The sequence below is a fragment of the Portunus trituberculatus genome, chromosome 46 (genome assembly GCF_017591435.1).
Source record: "Portunus trituberculatus isolate SZX2019 chromosome 46, ASM1759143v1, whole genome shotgun sequence".
Classification (NCBI taxonomy): domain Eukaryota; kingdom Metazoa; phylum Arthropoda; class Malacostraca; order Decapoda; family Portunidae; genus Portunus; species Portunus trituberculatus.
The window spans coordinates 27,312,735-27,327,734 of record NC_059300.1 but is presented as its reverse complement, the minus strand read 5'-3'; the positions used below and the strand labels follow the sequence as shown (position 1 = coordinate 27,327,734).

At 44.2% G+C, this 15,000-nt stretch overlaps 1 long non-coding RNA gene and 1 other non-coding gene across 3 annotated transcripts in view; one reads left to right on the top strand and one right to left on the bottom strand.

Moving 5' to 3' along the window:
• Positions 1-15,000, bottom strand: part of LOC123520202 — a 257,753-nt gene that overhangs the window by 118,887 nt on the left and 123,866 nt on the right. The window lies entirely within an intron of this gene.
• Trnal-caa lies at positions 8,437-8,510 on the top strand. The gene has a single exon. It is a non-coding gene; the product is annotated as a tRNA-Leu (tRNA).

Genomic DNA, 15,000 nt, shown 5'->3' with positions numbered 1-15,000 from the left:
CATTATGTACTACACCAGAAGGATGGAGATAATTTGTGCAGTGTATTAATTCCGATATATGTGACAGGATTCTCAGACACTTCGGAGTATCATTTGATTGCTCTTTTGACAGACTTAACTCCTTCAGTCCTGAGACGCATTTCTACCATGACTTTTCTGTGTGATTAGACGATTTTATTTACAAAAGGAAGGATCTTTGGAGTTCAGAAGATTAATGTCCACAGTCTTCATTATTTTAATCCACCACATGGATTTCTGAAGCTGTACAAAATGATAAAATAGTAAGCAGAATGAATAAGAAAACGTGTAATGGTACTCAAGGGGTTAAGGAAATTATTATGGTTTTTCCTTTTAAATGAAAATGAGTCAGCTCTCCTGTTTCATCTCGCGTTTTTCACCAGCACTATCCAATGTAATGAGAAAAAATGTCTTGTAGCAGAAGGATTAATTAGATACAATGATGTTGACTTATTTCTTCATCACATCATTTTCTCTCGGTCAGTGTGGTTCTCCCAAGGTTTCCCAGAAGCAAGTGACATGAGTATTAGTTTAGCCGCTAATATAACTTTTCATGAATTTTTGCTATGATTTCTTCAACCACCTAATAAGCTTTAACTTCCGCGAGCTTTTACTTTAGTGGTTTCTTTTCCCACTGCATCAAAAACCACTCCACTTGCATTATGAATTCCAACTCCAGTGGTTATTTTTATCTTATTTCTCTGTCTATTTAATTCCAACTTTCCTGTTTCACAGTTTCTCGGAATGTCTTTTGTGATGCCTTTAAAGTTCTTTAGTTACAGAATCTCCAAGAAGCAGATCATCACATGCCAGTGTTGTGAGGCACTTTCTTCAGGCAAAGACAAGATGGAGGAAGCTGCGAATTAGATCTCTGCCCCAGTTGCACCACCTCACACCTCTACAACCCTACACTCCTCCTCTCCTCTGTTCCCCAGGTGTGAAGGCCATATCACGCTGTCAAAGTCGTCCCGCTGACCTGCCACTCACCCCGCCCTTGGGACACTCACTGGCGGCCGGTGCCTTGAAACACCATCCAAACACGGACTCTCTGGAGGACACTGCAAACCGCGGGACACACCAAGGCCGCCTTTTATGCCAATCATCAAAGGTAGGTTGTTTCTCACACATGCAATAACAGACAGAAAAGAAAAATATGAGTTAGATGTTATTTTCTCTTTCTTTCTTATCAGATGCCAGGAAAACATGAGGATCCGGGTTCTATGTGCCAGACTGTTTGTTTATCAGGAATGCCAATACAGATAGCCATACCTTTCCAGACGCTCTTCCTCCTTCTCTCTCTCTCTCTCTCTCTCTCTCTCTCTCTCTCTCTCTCTCTCTCTCTCTCTCTCTCTCTCTCTCACACACACACACACACACACACACACACAAGCAATCAACAGACACTTCTCTCCTTATCTCTATCATACGCAAAGACTGATAACAGAAGTCACTATGAAACTGCGTATAAATTCCCCGAGGCAAGCAGTCAGCATGTTACAACAAGAACAAGCCATTAATTACATCATTATATCATTACATAACAACTCTCGAAATAAACCCAATTGAAAAACTAACGAGGTAAATCCGTGAAGGATAAGCTATGACGCACGTATTACATTAGCATGGCGCTTGTTTAATAATCAGAGCGAAGCAGAATACCAGGCATATCTGGCTGTTAACACGCGCTGATGACCTTGCTGCCTTCCGAAACCTGGATCAGATTACTTCAGAGGCTCTGTGAACGGAGGTACAGAGAAACAATCCTTTAGAATAATCAAACAGTCTACGTTAAGCTATAAGGAAATACACATAGCAGACCTACAGCTTGGAAAGACGAGATTGTTTAAAAGACCTATTCAGAAAAGTACACGGCAAAACTACTAACTGGACAAGACTACATGATTTCAGAAGCCTTGAATGAGACGGAGGAAACAAATATTACATAACTCTGGAAAGAAAGAGAAGAGATGGAAATAGATACGTAGAAGAAAAAGAAATGGTAGATATACATAGAAGTAATAATGGTAAATACGCTTAAAAGGAAAAAAATAGTAAATAGACACATAAAGAAATGGTAAATAAAAAAGACTAATACATAAGCTCTCTCTTCAATCACATCCACAAGCACAACCAGAGTTAGGATCTTTCACAGGACGGTTCACACACACACACACACACACACACACACACACACACACACACACACACACACTTATCAACTAAACACCAAATGAATAAATAAACACCTCTACCTCCATTTCCCTATATGATTAAGATAGTAAATTCAGCACCTACACAAATTTTCAATAATTCGTCGTGTCGTGGTGAGTGAGCGGATGAGCGGGTGAGTGGGTGAGTGGGTGAATGATGGGTGACGCTGTGGTGTGATAGGTGGTGGTGATGGTGTGTGACAGGCGCTCCCGATGGCTGCGGCTGATGTACTGGAGTGGTGGTGGTGGTGGTGGGGATGATGGGCAGTGAAGGAGACTATATGGGGTGATGGTGGTGATGAATGGTGATAGATGGTTGCGGGGATGAGTGGTGATACGGGTGGTGATCAATGGGACTGGTGAGAGTAGTGGTGATAGTGATGAGACCTGATGAGGGTTGACTGAGTACTGAAAATAAAAAGCAATGAATAAAGATGACAAAAACTCGCATGAAGAGAAGAATCGTAAAATGTATGACGATGACGCAAAAGAAGACAGTAGCAATGATATAAATGACAGAGATAAGAAACCCAATCGCTATCACGTGGACGATGATAAGGATAAGTGTCTCAATAACTGTGATGTGAAGCATTATATCGTAAGCAACATTACTCAGGAGCCCAGTGCCTATAATAAGTGCTTGGGAGGACCTTGCTTGTATGCGCAGACCTCAAGTATCCATTAACCTCTTCAATACTAGGACACATTTTTAACCTCAATGTTTCTGTACCATTAGACCATTTCATTGACATTAGGAAGATTAATAGCCACAGTCTTCACTATTTTAATCCACCCACATAAGTTTTGAAGGTGTATAAAATCATCAAATAGTAAAACAGTAAACAGAATGAATATGGAAACGCGTCATGGTACTCAAGGGTTAATATTAATAGCCTTTTCTGAGACCCATGGAACCAGCCTCTATCGCTCCACACTCCATCACCTTCCTGCCATCTAGATTCCCGTCCCTGGCTCCTTGATGTGAACAGCAAATAGAAGTAAAGAAACAAACGATTCGCAGGTGATAGAGACAAGAAGATGGACGCACAGACAGACAAAAGGAATGATTGATAGACAGACAGGAGATAGAAAGGAAGTGGATAGGCAAACAGACAAAATGGGATGATTAACTAATATAGACAGATAACGGAGAAAGGCAGAAAGATAGACAGTTAGATAGACAAAAGGAATGATTGATAGACAGGAGATAGAAAGGAAATGAATAGCCAAACAGACGAAATGGAATGACTAACTTATATAGACCGGTGACGGATAAAGACAGAAAGATGGAGAGCCAGACAGACAAGAAATGGCTAACTGATAGATACAGACACAAAAATATATACGATCAGACAGTCAAAAAGAATGATTAGTTGACTTAAAGAAACACACATATAGACAACAGAGACGGAGATAGATGTATACTCAAACACACAGACAGATAGGCAGATGGAGAGCCGGACAGACAGAAAAATGGATAATTAATTGATACAGACAGATAAACAGAGACCAAAAACCCAACCTTATATTCACATCAGGGGGCATCATCAAGCCGTAATGAGATTCAAGTGACTGGACTGCGTATACATTAATATCTGATTCATCAACAAAAACAATGATAATAATGACTACTCAAGCACGCGACTCATCAAAGCCTAAACACATCAAAAGCACGAGCACTACGATTTCATTCCAATACAATCAACACGAAATTAGAACCACATGCACGCTGGTATCACGCCCCGAGAGAGAATTAACTAACGTCTGACTGGTTTTTGTTATGCTATCCTCTCTCTTCAATTACCAGTCACTATGAGAAAAGCGTAATAAATGTCATGGAAATACGTAACCTTCTATTTCGTGTTCTCTCTCTTATTTCTTTTTATTGGATGCGTCAATTTAACGAACTTTTTTTTTTTTTTTTTACTTTTTTTGTGCTTGAATCACTCACACATAAAAAGGAAAACCTGGAATATCTACCCAAAAAAATCCATTATTCTTTGTTTAATTTTTTTTTTTTTTCGGCAAGCAGTGATTTAGAGAGCTTTCTTTATTGCCGTTTTAATACTGGAATCCTTTATGCACGGAAACCAAACCTCGGGGTATCTAGATCTAATTCCTCTTTAGCCATATTTTCTAGCTTGTTTAACCTAGAACCAAATTAGTGAAAAGGGATTTTGTCTTATTTACACATAAAAACCAACTTAAAAACACCAAAGCGATCAAATGTTTCTCTTTTATCTTATACTTTCAAAATTAATCCCTTCATGTTCATTCTGCTTAATATTCGGCGATTTTCTACAGCTTCAGAAACATGTTGGGATTAGAATAGTAAAGACTCTGGGAATTCATTTTTTGACCTCCATACTACTGCAAATCAACTCGTCGAATCAAGCCTAAATAATCAAGGTAAAAATATGTATCAGTATTGAAAAGGTTAACAAATTGCCACCGAATACAAGTAACCTACAAACTCAACACCACCCATACCAACACACCACACACCACCACCACCACTACCACTACCACAACCACAAAGCCCCCAGCCACCCTCAGAACCTCAGTGACGGGTGTCAGAAAAGGCCAATCCCAAGAGCCCCAAACTCACATCAGGTCACAGAGGCTTCCAGTATAACCTATCAAGAGGGGAACGTCAAGGACACACACACACCATTCCCTTGAGCCTTCCCAACACCCGCCAAGACCCGCCACGTCACGCTCCCAACACAAGGAAAGCCTATAACTGTTGACGCTACAATTGGGTCCATGCTCGCCCCTAGAAGACTCTCATCACACAAAATCCTCGACAATCACCCAAATTCAAATGAGACTCGCCCCAAAACTTGGCACCACAACGCAAGGCAAGGCAAGGCAAGGCAAGGCAAGGAGGCGAGATAGACATGAGAGAGTGATGGGTTACTGCTGCTCCTGCTCCGTGTGTGTGTGTGTGTGTGTGTGTGTGTGTGTGTGTGTGTGTGTGTGTGTGTGTGTGTGTGTGTGTGTGTGTGTGTGTGTGTGTGTGTGTGTGTGTGTGTGTGTGTGTGTGGAGGAAGCGATGTGATAGTGTGGTGGTGGTGGGTGTCTAGTAGATATGTGACAGAGAGAGAGAGAGAGAGAGAGAGAGAGAGAGAGAGAGAGAGAGAGAGAGAGAGAGAGAGAGAGAGAGAGCGTTGAACAAATATAAAAATGACATATTCAAATATAAATAGACAAGCAGGCAGATGTACACACACATACATGCATACATAGTACATACATATCCATTGACAAACTATCTCTCTCTCTCTCTCTCTCTCTCTCTCTCTCTCTCTCTCTCTCTCTCTCTCTCTCTCTTTGCAACCCCTGTTTTTCCTACCTTTCCATATTTTTCTCATTCCTTATCTACACCTCTTTCTTTCATCCACCTCCTCCTCCTCCTCCTCCTCCTCCTCCTCCTCTCGCTATTCCTTTAATCTCATCTCTTCCTCACCTTTTCCCTTTATACTGCTATCCCCTCATAACTCCCATCCCCCTCCACCCTCTAAACCTCCACCCTTGTATTCACTCCCCCATCCTCTTCCTCACCTGTCTCTCGTACCCTCTTTCCTCCATAACCTTGCCTTCCTCTTTCCCCTTAAAGAGATCAGCATGAAGGAAAGAGGAGAGGGGGAAATTTCTTCATCCTTTCCCATTTTAAAAACAGTGAATATAAGTTTTTTTTCTCCCTTCACAAAAGTCAAGTGTCGCTCACATCGAAGGAAACTTAAGTGGGAAGAAAAATATGAAGCCTCTTTTTTTTTTTTAATCAGAGTAGGAATGGGAGAAGTAGCGTGTGTGTGTGTGTGTGTGTGTGTGTGTGTGTGTGTGTGTGTGTGTGTGTGTGTGTGTGTAGGGAGGTGTACAGGCGGGAAAGCAGTAAGGTGAGTGCCGTGGAAAGAGCTTATGATGTAATAAAAATCCTTCCGCTATATTTTTTGACAGTTATCTTTTATGATTATGGATATTTCCTTCAGAGGCCACCGGTGCGGCCGTCACTCTGCCCTGGGGGGTGAGTCTGGAGGGAGGAAAGAGGAGAGGGCTGGAAGGAGGAAAAGAGAGAGCGAGAGAGAGAGAGAGAGAGAGAGAGAGAGAGAGAGAGAGAGAGAGAGAGAGAGAATCCTAATACCAACATCCCCTTAAGACACACACAGAAGCAGTTTCTAATACGTGAAAACTAAAGCCCCTAAAAGCTTGCTCCAATCTTCCTAGCCATAATATTTTCCAACACTCCTTGGCCCTCTTTGTCCTTGTTTCCCTGCCTTTCTCTCCCTCCCTCCGTCGGCAGGAAACCTGGTCCCGGCGTGGGTGGTGAAGCTGGCGGCGGCTCGGGCAGCTGACGATGACAAATGATCAGGAAATTCGGCGAGGCAGCTTTTCTCAAAGAGCCGCGGCGGTGAGAACACGAGAGACATCGGCGGCGGCGGCGGCGGTAGCGATGGCTGTGAGGTTCAAGATAACCATAATGGGAACGGAGAAAGGAGCACAGCGGGGAATAGCAGAGAGAGAGAGAGAGAGAGAGATGGGGATTGAAGCCAGTAAAGGAGGTCACCTTGTATAAAGTTGGTGGCCTTATTTCAGAATAAAACCTGAATACCATAACCAATCTTTTTCAAACCTGCCAAACCAGATCACATTACGACAAAACACACTCAGATCATATACGGATATCTAAACCCACGTCACACACAACTCCGGTAAGTTAACACGAGTCACCAAATATACAGAGCAGAGATCCATAAGAGTGACGACAGACAAACTCAACACCAAGGACAGCACCATGAGCCTCCACACACCACACACACACACACACACACACACACACACACACACACACACACACACACATACAGTCACGCCTCCCTCGTTCAGCCAGCAGCCCTGACGCCGCAGCGCAGGCATCGTAAGGAAAGGCTTCCGGAACGCCAGCATCCGAGGTTCAGCTGCAGCAACCTAACTGGATTACCTGGAGACGAGGACAGGTAATGAATGCCGCCGCTGCTCAGGCATGGAGGCGGAACCGGCTACCAATGTTCCTGCCACCCAACGCCTCCCTCCCCTGCTGCTACTGCTCCTACTGCCGGAGGTGATTCCTTTCCGCCGTGTCACGTTCACTTACTGGAGAGTGAAAGTTAAAAACGCGAGGAAAATGGTAACGAGCAAATCATGTTTTCTTTTCCTTGCTAAATGTAAGCGACGAGCTCCGACTGTCACGGCCTTTGTTAGTGTAAAAGCTGAATCTCTCTCTCTCTCTCTCTCTCTCTCTCTCTCTCTCTCTCTCTCTCTCTCTCTCTCTCTCTCTCTCTCTCTCTCTCTCTCTCTCGCGTCCTCTACCTCTCCCACCACCCATGACCTTTCCCTGACTTCCCATCATCCTCCATTCTTCACCTAACACCCTCCCCTACCTCCCACTACCCACAACCACCACCTCCAACCCCTCACTGATACTCTCCCCTACCCTCTCTCCCCGATCTCTCCATCCAGCCACCCAGTATAACCTCCCCCGCCTATCCCAGCGCTCCTCCCTCCGTGCCCTTCCTGTTTTCGCCCGACATAAAGCAAATGATGAAAGGCTGGAGCGGGAGAGCCTCGTCCTTTGCTCGGCGCTCTTTAATGGCGGATATCTTCCATGTCGGGATTTGCCTTCACCAGATTTGCCAACTGTGTTTGTGATGACCATATGCAAAGCTTCACGCTGCTCTTCACGTCCCTACGCCTAGTGATGGATGGATGGGCGGATGAATACATACAGTCATAGGGATTGTATGTAGAGAGAATAACGGGGAGGGAAAAGAGATAGGCAAACAGATATGTACGGAAATAGGTAAATAGGATAAAAAGGAATGGTTGGTGATAGGTGTTATTAATGGATGGTTGGGAGTATGGATGTTGAGAGGAAGGTCGAGTCACAGGAGCAGGATGATTGGTGATTAGCCGATTGATAGGCTTATTAAATGACGGCCGAAAGATGGACTCAGTAACGAAAAGTGTTTTGGACTAACAGGGAGGAAAGGCAGACAGGCGGAATGAATGACTGACAGACTGACATGTTGAACTGATAGGCAGACATGTGCGCAGCTTGATGAAGGCAATCACACACGTAAACGCAAGCGCGCACCCACGCATACACACGCACACGCACGTATACACACACACACACACACACACACACACACACACACACACACACACACACCCGGTAGCTCAGTGGTTAGAGCGCTGGCTTCAAAAGCCAGAAGACCGGGGTTCGATTCCCCGGCCGGGTGGAGATATTTGGGTGTGTCTCCTTTCACGTGTAGCCCCTGTTCACCTAGCAGTGAGTAGGTACGGGATGTAAATCGAGGAGTTGTGACCTTGTTGTCCCGGTGTGTAGTGTGTGCCTGGTCTCAGGCCTATCCGAAGATCGGAAATAATGAGCTCTGAGCTCGTTCCGTAGGGTAACGTCTGGCTGTCTCGTCAGAGACTGCAGCAGATCAAACAGTGAAACACACACACACACGCACGCACACACACACGCACGCACGCACACACACACACACACACACACACACACACACACACACACACACACCGCGTAGTGTAGTGGTTAGCACGCTCAACTCACAATCGAGAGGGCCGGGTTCGAGTCCCGGTAAGCGGCGAGGCAAATGGGCAAGCCTCTTAATGTGTGGCCTCTGTTCACCTAGCAGTAAATAGGTATGGGATGTAACTCGAGAGGTTGTGGCCTCGCTTTCCCGGTGTGTGTTGTGTGTTGATGTGGTCTCAGTCCTACCCGAAGATCGGTCTATGAGCTCTGAGCTCGTTCCGTAATGGGGAAGACTGGCTGGGTGACCAGCAGACGACCGAGGTGAATTAGACACGGAGCGTTGCAACACATCTACGCACACGCACACACGTCGCCGTGCACCCGGAAGGCGGCATGACAATAAAACAGCGCGCCAACTCTCATGACAAAAAGAGACAACAGACAAATACACAGAGAGGCCGAGGCACAGGCGCGATGGCAAGCCCTTCCCCCTGCAGGCTCCTGGTGCCGCATGGGAGCTTGGCCTTAAAACACGAGGGCGTAGAGCCGAGTGCTCCCTAGAGCCACATTTATACATTCTTATTTATGGCACAATAACTCGCCAGCAGGAGGGATAAGGCTGGTGTGTGCCGGGTTCTTTTGTCTCGCCGGTAAAGCCGCGCTGTCCCATCTGGCGTTACCGGCGCTGGTATGCGTTCCGTTAAGTAACTGTTATTCCGACTGTAACATCACTTCACACGTCCACTGACCCGGAGGTAGGCCACGCCGCCAGCCACCGCCCACGCTGAGGACCTGAAACCAACTTAGCGTCGATCACAGTAGATTTACAGAGTTAAAGAGAATCACAAATGATTCAAGGAAGTTTAAACTGCCATAAATCATGATTATTGCAAGACAATTTGTGGTATTAATATTATCCAATGATTACACTCGTCACGAAAACTTTTTGGTTGACTTAATAGTTGTGGCAAGAAATGTTGTGCATGTCAGATCAGAGACCAAGAGTCGAGCTATTGAGCAAAGCCAGCGCGGGGGAGGCAGGGGTGCAGTGGACCTCTCTGTCCCGCATCGCCTGCCTACATACGCAGCCGCCCTCCGCCCAGGACAGCTTGGAACCATGGGTGGGACCAGGGGTGTACAAAGGCCGTCTATCTCCCTTCGTTATGAAACGCGACGTCACCCTTCTCCCCTACACACCCTCAAAGTCACGCATGGAGGGCGAGAGCAGGGAGCCAGGGAATTAGGCTGATGTAACCGAGTAGAATTTAATTACAACTAAGGGGGATTTAGCAGATCTCTGGAGGGTGTCTCATGTGAAGCATTAAAAGTGGACGAGAAAAATCTTGGAGACGAATTTTTCATATCCATAACTCGCCTGACAGCTCTGCCCTGAAGAGAAATAATGTTATAAATGGTGTTCTTGTATAAATACTTTCATTACAGTATTGCAGTAATGAAAAGTCACACTTCCTACCACTTTCCTCCCAACCACCCCATCCTCCGGCAGGACCCTCACAACAGCCCACCGCTGCCAGACTCCCGCCCCACAACACGCGGCAGTCCCCTCGCCAGTCTGCAAACACTCGCCTGTGTATGTTCCCCTCCACAGAGCACGGGCCTGTGGGAACACTCGCTCCGCAGTGGTGATGGCAGCGCGGGATAATAGCAAAGACTTAATCTCTCTCTCTCTCTCTCTCTCTCTCTCTCTCTCTCTCTCTCTCTCTCTCTCTCTCTCTCTCTCTCTCTCTCTCTCTCTCTCTCTCTCTCTCTCTTGCACACACAGTCTCTCACACTCACACCCCAAACACACGAACACCAACAGGTAAGTACAATCTCCGTATATGCAGCATTGTAAGTGAAACCTGGCAAAAAATACCGTAGATTTTGAATGTATGAAAATGTATACATCGACAAATATGCAGATCAATTCATTCCTCTTGTTATTGTTGAGACGACCTTCTCCTTCAAAATTTAAAGTAGAAGAACCCTTTTTCCATATTTCCTTACTAATTTCTTTCCTACATTTGTCTGTCCGTGTGGGAAAGAATGACAGACAGGACTCCGATAGAAAAATACTGACATTAGAAAACAAACTCTCACTCACTATTGGCATAATTATCAGAAAGCAAATATTATAGTGCAATGTAAGCTGTAAGTGATGCTTGTGCTGGACGTGCTGTTCGCTAAGAGGATGCAGAATAATATGAAAGGACATTCTCGCCACAGCAATACTTGTTACCTTCAATACAGATAAAAAAAAATGATATAAAATTGTCTTGCTCCATAATTTCTTTCCTTCCCTTTTATATCACGCCATGACTAAAATATGTATTAAATCTACGATGTTTTGAAAGTTCTGAGCGAAATAACGGATAAATGCTGCATGTTCGCTGTTCATGTAATCCTTAATCTCTCAGGCTTGGGACGTGAGATATATCATTGTTATTGTTATTATATTCATCATTCTTAGCACCACCAGAATTCTTTTTTTACTCTTGTTTTTATTACTGCTATTATCTTTATTTTAATTGTCACGAATATCATCACTATCATATCAATGCCATTACCATTAATCCCGTAAGCATCATGACAAGTCTTCATATTTATTCTGGTTACTATTTGGCGATTTCATATAGCTTCAAAAACTGATGTGAGGACTGAAATAGTGAAGAACCTGGATCAATAATTTTCTGGCCTCCATAAACCCTTCCTAATGTAAATAAAATCGTCTAATCACACCCAAAATTCATGGTAAAAATGAACATGGGGTTAATATTACTATCGCCACCAGCATCACCACCATTAACATCATCAACATCAAAATATTTATCCTTACCATCACAATTTTTAATCACTTCTAATCCTCAACACAAAAGACACGGTCAACAAAGTGCCCATTGTGGCGAGGATATAATGTCAGGCTGGTGGCGAGTCTATGGAATAAATTTGCCTGTTATGATAATATGCAGCGAGATGCAGAATGTTGAAAAGACAATTCTTGCATCATATTTTCCATCCACGTTACGCTGTGTCGATGTAATAGCCTTATCTTGCGGAAAATTTTGTGCCTTTGTGGTGATATCAGTGTGTGTGTGTGTGTGTGTGTGTGTGTGTGTGTGTGTGTGTGTGTGTGTGTGTGTGTGTGTGTGTGTGTGTGTGTGTGTGTGTGTGTTTTGCTCTCTATGTATCGCTAATGGAAGGAGAAATTGTGTTTAGATTCATTCAGTTACTCATTGTTTTGTATGTTCAAGAGAGAGAGAGAGAGAGAGAGAGAGAGAGAGAGAGAGAGAGAGAGAGAGAGAGAGAGAGAGAGAGAGTAAAGAAAAAGGACAATGTCGACAAATACTACCAACATTGCTACTACCACCACCACCACCACGTCCCTTCCTCAGCCTCAAACTCCGTCAGCTTCACTTCACATGTCCAGTTCCCAACATTCCCTCTTGCCCTCCTGTCCCGGCTCCCTCTGCTTAGCCTCCCCCATCACAGCGCGCCTAGTGTTGAGAGACATACGAGAGCCAGGCATCTTGCTACGCTGCACACGACTGGCTTTCTCATCTTTAATATTAATAGAATACTTGATAATGCTCTGACTGCTGCTTTGGGTCAAGGTTCTCTCTCTCTCTCTCTCTCTCTCTCTCTCTCTCTCTCTCTCTCTCTCTCTCTCTCTCTCTCCTTACGTAAACCACCAAGACAATAGCAACACCATAACCTTTTCCATTATTCCACCTACACTCACCTAACGCACCACTGCATCACTAAATAGGCCACAACACAAACCATTTACGTCATCCCAGAAGCCTCAACTCTGACCATTCCCAGGCGTCAGTCACTCAGTAAGTAAAGAAGAAAAGCAAGAGATACTATATATGCATGTACGTCCCTCTTCCCTCAGCTATTGTAGATTAAACCCTTCCTGCAGGTTTTTCTCCTCCACTGACCTAGAAGTGCTTGCAGAGACTTCTCAAGACCATTCGCAGTAGTTCAAGTGTTTAAGATACAGAGCGTGGGTGAGAACAGACTTAGTGGCGATAGTAAGCCAAGAATAGAAAGAGAGGCAGAGGTAGGGATAAAAGTAGTAGCGATAGTAAACAAGAATAGAGTAACAGTTCGTGGTGAGGTTGTGGTGAGGTAGTGGTGAGGATAGAAGCAGTGGCAATAATAATCAAGAATAGAAAGACAGGTAGTGGTGAGGTTGTGGTGAAGAAGTGTTGACGTAGTGGTGAGGATAGAAGCAGTAGGAATATAATACAAAAATAGAAACACAGTAGAATAAAGATAAGGTAGTGGTGAGAAAAGAGAGCACAGTAGCAGAAGACAAGAGATGAAGAGTGGCAGTGGAGGGTGAAGGGTGAAAGATCTGACGGTAGCAGGGATGAAAGTGACTGGCTCTTTCAACCCATCATCAAAGAGAAAGCACTTAAAGGAGAGATTGTTGTTTTTAAGAGGAGGAAAGGAAACTAACTGGTGGTTCTCCATATCATAACAAATATCACCATCTTCACCACCATCACCACCATCATCACAACAACCACCATCACACTATCACCACCTTCACCACAACCAACACCAACAGCAACAAGCTTATAAGCACCAAAACCATCACAACAACCTCTACTACACTATCACCATCTTCACCACCACCACCAAGAAGTCTATAAGCAGTAACACCATCACAACAATCACATTACTAATACCACCACCAACCAACCTCTAAAGACATCACCACTATGACAAGGAACAACATCAACGCAACCATTATCTCAGTTAAGACACCATCACCACCAACATTACCCACAACACCACCACCAACACCAACAACAACAACAACAACAAAACCACCACCACCACCACCAACACCAACAACAACAACAGCACCATTATCACCAACTCCATTCCCTTCTCATAATCTTCGCTGCAGGGGACACGAGAGAGAGAGAGAGAGAGAGAGAGAGAGAGAGAGAGAGAGAGAGAGAGAGAGAGTCGAGATTGCCGCATGGATATTATTACCATTATTATTATTGCTGTGTTTGCCTTCTTTCATGTGTAGGAGGGACCAGCATCATCCCACACTGTTTTGGGCCGCGGGGACGACACACGATGCTCGGGAAATGACTCGTTTAGGTGGAGATGGGCCAGCAGACGAGCCTAGAGCCTCTGTTACAAGCGCGCACTCTTGGCAGATCTCCTAAACCAGCCAGTCAACACACGGACGTCATCTCACAGCCTCGGATACTCGCTCGTAAATAAGACATTGTGAGCGACGCGGGGGTTCCTCACTCTGCTTCTCCCCGTAAACACTTCGTGATGTACATGTTTTGCTGCTCACGGTGAATCAAAGGTTGCTTCCACAGATACCTTATTTTTACCTTATCTTTAAAACAGTTTATTATTCAGTGTTTATCCTCTCTTCACTAATGGAAGTTGAAATTGCATCTCCTCCCAGAATCATAAACCAATTATAATCAAGTTTGTTTCATTGTAAAGGGAAAAACTTATAATGCAAAGAACTATGGTTGAAATAGCGATATGTATGATAAAAAAAAAAAACGGAATAAGTGTGAAGAAACGATAAAAAATTTGAATCTTTTACCAAAATTCTATAATGGCTGAGGAAAAGGTATTTGACCACGGAGTAGTATGGTATATCTCGGAGAATCAAGTACTAAAAGAAAAGCAAAACTTAGGAGGAGCATGGAAATTTGGTCAGACACATTCATATTGCATCTCCCACACAGTTACTAAGCAATCGCAGTTCTTCATTATTCATCTGGAAAGGGAGACTAATAACGCAAAGAAATGAGCAACAAGAATGAATCATGTGGACGTTACAGTAATTTCAGCCGCGGCAGTAGTTTCATCAGTCCTGAATTACTGAGTTAAAACTAATATTTTGAAGTTAAATAAGAAACCGCATCTTAAACAAACTACTCCGCTTCATATAAGATTCTAGCAGACGTGAGTATTCCTCGTGTACAACTTAAGCCGCCATTTGGTAAGCGGATCACACGTTTACTCCCCAACGTTACTTTCCGCACCACATCATGGGTACTTCCCCGATCGTGTTTCCTTCTACGTCATTTTAAAAGATGTTTACCACCGCTATCACAGGAGACGCTGCGAGCCAAGACAAGACGGTGGTATTAGCAGTAGCAGCAGCAACAATAGTAGCAAATAAGTAGGTGGAAAAGAAAAATAGCAGTAGAATTTAGTAAAAACGGAGAGAGTTTC